The following is a 7,154-nucleotide window of genomic DNA, read 5'->3' as shown; positions in this document are numbered from 1 at the left end:
TATATATATATATATTCCTTTATAAGTTTTTCTTGGGAAGCGTCATTCTATTTAACCATAATTATTTTTTATTCACCCCCACCTCCATTTGTTTTCCGGACAATTTAATATTTTTAGCTCTTGGCATCAATTTTCAGGAATTTTGCATGTTTTCTTTTCCTCTCACCTTTTACGCCTGGGTTCAATCACCTGCAGTGGCGTTGGTACTTGGAACGCATCGAAAAACCATTCCATCGCTTCCTCCAACGTTCTTTGGTTCGCTTTCCACAAATCTCTTTTTCAGTTGATTGTTGTGTCTCTTTTTGAATACCTTTTCTACTTTTTACCCAATACACCATTTTACCCAGGCATTTGGAAATTATGCCATCTTCCCAAGCTCTGCTTTCCTTTCTTGTATGTCCTCGTAAACACCTTTTCACCAATTTTAAAGCAGGCTTTGCAGAGTTGCTGGTTTAGTCGCCGATGGCCCGAGCATGCGACAGGTCGTACAGGATTACATGTTTCTAGTAGCATCAAGAATGACCTGATTTAACATACATACATACATACATACATACATATACGCACACATTTGTGTCGATATATTGATATATATTTAACACTTTTTTGTCAATACAGCAAAATGCTTATTCGTATTCAATGGAATCATTTTTATTATATCGAATTTTATGTAAAGCCTAGTGTCATATATATTCCAGTGAAAACATTACTCAGAGAAAAACGAATGCATTACAGATAGAGAGAGACCTAACTGATAGACCGACAGCTATGCTAACAGAAAGACACCAGACACTAGACAGTGTTCCTATTGTCTAGGTTTGTTTCTTCATAAAGGTCAAAACGATGACAATTATGATAATTATTGTAAACTATGTCACCAGATTTATACTACTATGTGATGAGAACAGCTGGTGAATTAGTTACGATCGACTGTACACAGATATCTCAAAATATATATTATAAACACATGTAAAGAAGGATTTTCTTAAATTAAAAACTATTATATCTAAAAAATCTTAAAAAATCAGAAATGGCATGAACCTTTTGGAAGGAAGCTAATGCATCATGTGTAAGTACTTGCACTGTTTACGGCTTTTCAAACACACGTGTTAGGGGAGAAATCACACACACACACACACACACTTAATTCGATCAGTTAAAACCAGCTGACTGAAACTCAGTTTCCACATATGCTAAACACCTGCTTTGTCAACCAGTAATTTTGGATGAAACATACAAAAGAAGATATAACAAGATAGCGAGCAGAACGTACTCTTCTGATTGGTCAGCAAGAATGTCATGGTGATACTATGTGACCTCAACTGTAACATGGAAAACTTCATGCATGTAAGTACCAGAGTAGATCACTCTCAAAGAAAAACTACTTCGTTTATGCACAAACGGATGAGTAGCTTCTATTCTACTAAGCGATATATTCTGCTTTATTATACGACGATATTATCTGCTGATTTATGCACAGCCATAGCATGTCGTGAACATAATACGTTGTATTCCGCCGAATGGACTTGTTAAACATAGGAATGACAATCTAACCATGCTCAATGCTACAGCCTGCATGTCAAATTAATTCGATAATCGGCAACTTGAAGGCTTCCCTGAAGATCATAAATATTTCTCCTGAGCAACAATGTATCTGTATGATGTCGCCTTGACATCCTTGTGTTCGTATCTTGCTAAAAAAAAAGAACGTATAACCTATGTATCACCCATAACAAGTGGCAAAGGATTGTTTGTATTGTGGAATTTCATCCAATTCCGGTAATCAAAGAAAAATAATATGAATCTATTATCATATTGTCTTTGCGCAGCTTCTAACGCTGGAGATGTACTACGGTGTCGGCTGTTCACTACCAGTGAACTAAAGTAACACCCCTTATTTTTCGAGCACCTTCCGGAGTATTCGAGCGGTTCCAACCAGTGATGTTTTCTCCAAGTGCTCTACCCTTATTGCAGCCCCTATTTGTTCCTCGTACTTCTCGAGATTTATATCAGCACCATTTCTCAATCAACTTTCTGTCTCTTTTGCATATGTCCTTGAGCGATATTATGCAGTCAGTAGGTCAGAATGCCAGACAATACTATTAGCATAATTCCTGCGTTAAATTGGCAAAATCATTACAGCGTCAGACAAAATGTCGTGGTATATCTGCTGGCTTTCTACATTCTGAGTTCAAGTCTCGTTGAGGTCAACTTTACCTTTTATTTTTCCACAGTGTTTGAAACAAAGAACCAGTGAAATACTGAGGTTCCCATTTTCTCAATTGCTATCCTGTTTTGCACCGGTACCAGAAAAAAATGGCAAGTATACCTCGTTTTACGATAGTAATTAGTTCTAATATATGCGACCAAACTCGAAAATAGAACGAAAAAAAAAACATTGAAAAATTCATTAAAATTTTTATATAAGACTTGTGAGTGGATTTAGCAGACGGAAACTAAAAGAAGCCCGTCGTATATATGTGTGTGTGCGTGCGTCCCCACCACCACCACCACCATCGCTTGACAACCGGTGTCGGTGTGTTTACATCCCCGTAACTTAGCGGGTCGGCAAAAGAGACCGATAGGATAGATACTAGGCTGACAAAGAATTAGCCCTGGGATCGATTTGCTTGACTGAAGGTGGTGCTCCAGCATGGCTGCAGTCAAACGACTGAAACAAATAAAAGAATAAAGGAAGAGACACAGAAACAATTTAACGTTTGTGTTTTTTTTCATTTACGAAGGCTTTGCACAACTCCTTGCATTAATATTCATCAAACGTGGTTTAAAACACACAAGAAATTAGTTGTCTCCAACGGTGCCATGTTTAATGAAAGCTTCCAGGATATTTGTCTATTCGTTGGTCATCCTATACCCTGTAGGTTAAAGTTATCTCCCTCAGAATAAAGAGGTTATGAAGAGTAATTTCCCCTGAGGTCGGACTTTAGTTTCCGACGGTAAAACCAATACGGACTGATGAATATCACCAACGTGAACTCTCCCTTTATATGTGATAAAAGTATTGCACGAATGTTCTGTTTAAAACGTGTTATTACGTATTTACACTAAAACGGGAAATAGTTCATCATTAAAATGAAATAAAATTGGGTGTGTATTAAATTTACAAATTGTATAATTGGACAAGAGAGCACCCAAACTATACATTACAAGAAATACACCAAAAAATCAGTTTTCTCTTCCTAGAATGTTATCCATCCGGAATCACACATACACAGAGTACAATACAAGTGTACAATGCAAGGAATTTAATAACAATGACATTCTAATTACATCGTAGATAAGGATTGGCTCAAATGAGATATGTCACGATTTTGTAGTGGGAAGGATGTATATAATTGATTGAAACAGCCTCAGTGTATTACTGGTACTGTTGCTAGAGCAACAAAAGGCAAATTTAACGCAGCAATGATGTGAAATCAGAACTATGGAAGATAATATCAAACTCTGTATGAACGAATAAGCGCACATCTATGCAGTCATTTAATTTGCTAAAAAAACCAGCTAAATCTCATATATACAGGGTGTCCACAAAGTCTGGGTACATGGGGATTAACACATATTTTAAGAAATGATTATTTCTTACATTTAATTATTTATGTTATGATTTTATTTACTTCATGTACCCACATGAGGATTAACACATACTTTAAGAAATTATTATTTCTTATATTTAATTGTTTATGTTATGACTTTATTTACTCCATGTACCCACATGAGGATTAACACATACTTTAAGAAATTATTATTTCTTATATTTAATTGTTTATGTTATGGTTTTATTTACTCCATGTAAATTTGAACTCAGTATGTAAAGATGGATGAAATGCCAGAGCATTTTGTCCAGTCTCCTAATGATTCAGCCAGCTTACAGCCATAGAAATGGAACTAAATATTAATTTCTTTATTGCCCACAGGGGAGCTAAACATAGAGGGGACAAACAAGGACAAAGGGATTAAATCGATTACATTGACGCCAGTGCGTAACTGGTACTTATTTAATTGACCCTGAAAGGATGAATGGCAAAGTTGATCTTGATGGAATTTGAACTCAGAACGTAACAGCAGACACAATACTACTAAGCATTTCGCCCGGCGTGCTAACGATTCTGCCAGCTCACTGCCTTGCATATTCAGCTGTTGCTCAACTGATTCTGTAAATAAAAATGTCATAAAATAAAGCTTGACAATATATAAGGTTCTAATATATATTTTTTATTTCCTTGTTACTGTTGTTGATGTTAATATGTCATTGTGGAGAAGAGGAGCAAGGTTCAAATCCTATAGTAGACACTGGATTAAACAGAGAGCAAGAATTAGAGAAGGATAAACACTAGGATAGTATTGCTACTTTATTAAACGATTTGTGTGTGTGTGTGTGTGTATGTGTGTGTATGCACCCTTTTCGAGGCATGATATAATAATGGTTTGAGTTTGTTTGTTTCCAGTCTTCCATGAAAGACATGTCTAGCTTTGAGAAACGATTACTTTGCTTCAAAAGAGGGTTGGTGACAGGAAGAGCATCCAGCTGTTGAAAATCTGTCCAACCCATACAAGCATGGAAAAGCAGATGTTAAAAAAAACAAACTGATAAACAATATGAGACAGACAGAGAAAAATGTGTGTGTGTGTGTGTATTTGTAATATAAAATGTACAGGGCTTTAGTGTAGGTCCGGCCCTGACCTTCAGTCACAAGGGAAGATGCCTCCTTACAACATAACAAATAAGCAATCTATAAACATGGCTTCAATGAAAAGACATGAATGTGTTTCTGGGTGTAATATTGAAATATTTTCCTGTAAGACATGTCACTGGTTTACAGCAAGCAATCTTTTAATTGGTGTTTATACTTTAGTAAGTTGTAGTGTAATGCAACACCACGACCTGCGAAAAAGATCAGGCCGTTTGGTGAGTAAACCAACAAGAATGGTTACTGAAAGCTAGGTGTTTCGAATGGAGAAAGTGATTCAGCTGAAAAACAACACACACACACGTGCGTATACAACCTGTGAGTGTAAAAAGGCGATATAAATTAGCAGTTGATTTGAGCCAACAACCAGGAAGATAAACTCATTTAGTTGAGTCAACAATCAGGCCAGCTATACAGGGTACACTTCTCTATGGGTGGTATATATTGCACCATGACAACAACAAAAAAAAACAAAAACGAGAACCATTCAACAGCATTTTGACCAATTGCTACAGTGAATGTAGGTCAAATATATCATAGCCATATCATAACAACTGTTCAACTATTTGAGAAAGACAGAGAGAAAGAGAAAGAGAGGGAGAGAAAGAGAGAGAGAGAAAGAGAGGGAGAGAAAGAGAGGGAGAGAAAGAGAGGGAGAGAAAGAGAAGGAGAGATTGTGTGTGTGTGTGTGTGTGTGTGTGTGTGTGTGTGTGTGTGTGTGTGTTACTCATTATTTGTAATAACAACAGGATGGTATTTTAAACTAGTTTGTCAGCATTCCTAGAAACCTCAAATGTCAGTGTAAATACCTGTCAGAAGGTTGTTTATCTGTGTGTGTGTGTGTTTGCCAATCACTCTATCTGTCTCTCTCTCTCATACACACACACACGCTCTCGCTTTTTGTCTCTCTCTCTCACAAACACACTTTCTCTCTCACTCTGCCCTCTCTTTGTCTTCTCTCTCCTCTCTTACTCTGTTCCCCCGCTCTGTATCTCTTCTCTCTCTCTTTCTTTCTCACTTTCTCCCTTCCTTTCTCTTAGACAGGCTTTCTTGGATGGGATGCTGTGTTCCCATTAACAACATCACAGTCAAGATGCAGCTTTTCATTTGTTTCCTCATCAACAACAGAAATCTAAAGTGTATGTGGTGCATATGTTGAGCATGCGAGTGAGTTGTGTGTACCTGTGTGCATAACTATGCATGTACATGAGCACATATGTATGGGGGTATATGTGCATGTGTATATGTGTGTGTTCTGTGTAGATGTCTGCATGTTTGTGCATCTGCAAGGACATCAGTGAGTGCATTTTGTGCACATGCAAATGTGCATTATTTGCATACATTGCATATATACACATATGCATATGCATTTGTGGATGTGCATGCCATCCATGGCCATCACGTCTCATCCAAAGTGTCTTTTCCTTTTTCCAAGTTGTTAGGTTGTGATTTGAGGGAGACTTGGTTGTTATTTCTAGCAAGTTGAGTGACCACCAACTGACTCTGTTATTGGCTCCAGAGAAATTGTTTTTACAGCTGGGTGGGAGAGTGAAGGTTTGGGTCCAACTAGAAACCACTCATCAGTAAAAATAAGGGGCAGCAGCCTGGCTTTATTTTCAAACAGGAAGAAATGAAGGAAGCAGAGCCAAATGTCTTGCTCTGGTTATTCTTTCCTTCTTTTGAAACTTTCAGACACAGAGGCCTGTGGCCATGCTGGGGCGTTACATATTTCTGTTTATGAATTATTGTAAGGAGGCAAACAGTACCCAGGGCCTTTGTGGGTCACACTCACTCACAGATCAGTGATATATATATATATTCTTGTATATAATGTGTTGTGAATATATGGAAAGAAATCCCATAAAACTCAACAACAATTTTGATAAAAATGAAGAGAAGGTGAGTTTTATGGGATTTCTTTCCATAAATTCACATAACACACCATTATACAAGTATTATTTTCATATTCGCAAACCTACGCCAGAAAGCTACCAGCAAAATATGAAGAATCCATATTAGAAATAATTTTTTGGAAACCTCCAAATTAAAGGACAAATCTAATTCAACTTTTTTACACCTGTATATATATATATCATCATCATCATCATTGTTTAACGTCCGCTTTCCATGCTAGCATGGGTTGGACGATTTGACTGAGGACTGGTGAAACCGGATGGCAACACCAGGCTCCAATCTAATTTGGCAGAGTTTCTACAGCTGGATGCCCTTCCTAACGCCAACCACTCCGAGAAATAGAGAGAGGGAGAGAAAGGAAGATAGTTGTATATAAAAAAAAAAAAAGATATCATAAGTAATGTTTCTATGGGAACAGTTTTGGAAGTTTGAAACAGGTAGCAAAGGGTGGATGGGTAGATGATTAGTGGAGGAGTTGGGAACTGAAGTGTCACTCAGTAGCATGGACTGTCATAAATGATGGGGGGGGGG

Source organism: Octopus bimaculoides, chromosome 10 (assembly GCF_001194135.2).
Source record: "Octopus bimaculoides isolate UCB-OBI-ISO-001 chromosome 10, ASM119413v2, whole genome shotgun sequence".
NCBI classification, from domain to species: domain Eukaryota; kingdom Metazoa; phylum Mollusca; class Cephalopoda; order Octopoda; family Octopodidae; genus Octopus; species Octopus bimaculoides.
The sequence above is the reverse complement of the archived record's forward strand: the minus strand, read 5'-3'. Positions refer to the sequence as shown.